Raw genomic sequence first — 873 nt, 5'->3', positions numbered from 1 at the left:
TTGTCTTTTTGAGACAGGGTCTCACTCTGCAGTTCAGGCTGGCCTTGAGCTCACTTTGTAGCCCAGGCTCGTCTTGAACTCAACAATGATCCTCCTGCCTCAGCCTCCCAAGGGCTGGCATTACAGCCGTGCACCACCATGCCCGGCTAGTTTCTTTGTTCTCACAGAGAACAAAGGTAGATACTAGCACTCAGGTATACACTAGCAAAAACTGAAGCTGAAAGGTTTCACAAAATAAAAAGATATGAGAATAAACTCAAAATTGTGTATTAGCAGAAACTACACATGAACAATTGAGAAAGCCAAACAGAGTAAGTGAAGAGAAATACTGTCAATAGCAGAGATCTAGAACAGGGATTTTACCCAAAACAGTACAACCCCTTGGTAATGCAACAATGACTGAAGTCACCATTGACATTTCAGGGAGAGCAACCAGGGATACTCTAAAGACTTGAAAGGCTGGGGATGTGGCTCAGTAGTAGAGTTCTTGCCTCACATGCACAAGGCCTTGGGTTCAATCCCCACCATCACCACCAAAAAAAAAAGTAAAATCATATGATTATTTATTTTTTTGGTACTGGGAATTGAACTCATGACCTCAGGCTTGCCAGGCAAGCACTTATGCTGCTGTGCTACATCCTTGGCCCCATATGATTATTTTTAAAAAAGAAACAAAAGAATTGAAATCTACCACCAAACTCCCTACAAAAACAAGTAAGTACTTTTGTGTCTAATATTGAAAACTTAGACACAAAGTGATGTTAACAGCTCGGTAATTCACACATGTTATAATAATGAAGGTCAAACAGAATAGGACTAACTGCCAAGAACAGGGAAAATGCCAAGCCCCAAGCTGAGTTGAACAGGTAGTAT

The sequence above is a fragment of the Chinchilla lanigera genome, unplaced genomic scaffold, assembly GCF_000276665.1.
Source record: "Chinchilla lanigera isolate Chin_1 unplaced genomic scaffold, ChiLan1.0 scaffold00190, whole genome shotgun sequence".
Lineage (NCBI taxonomy): Eukaryota > Metazoa > Chordata > Mammalia > Rodentia > Chinchillidae > Chinchilla > Chinchilla lanigera.
The sequence above is the reverse complement of the archived record's forward strand: the minus strand, read 5'-3'. Positions refer to the sequence as shown.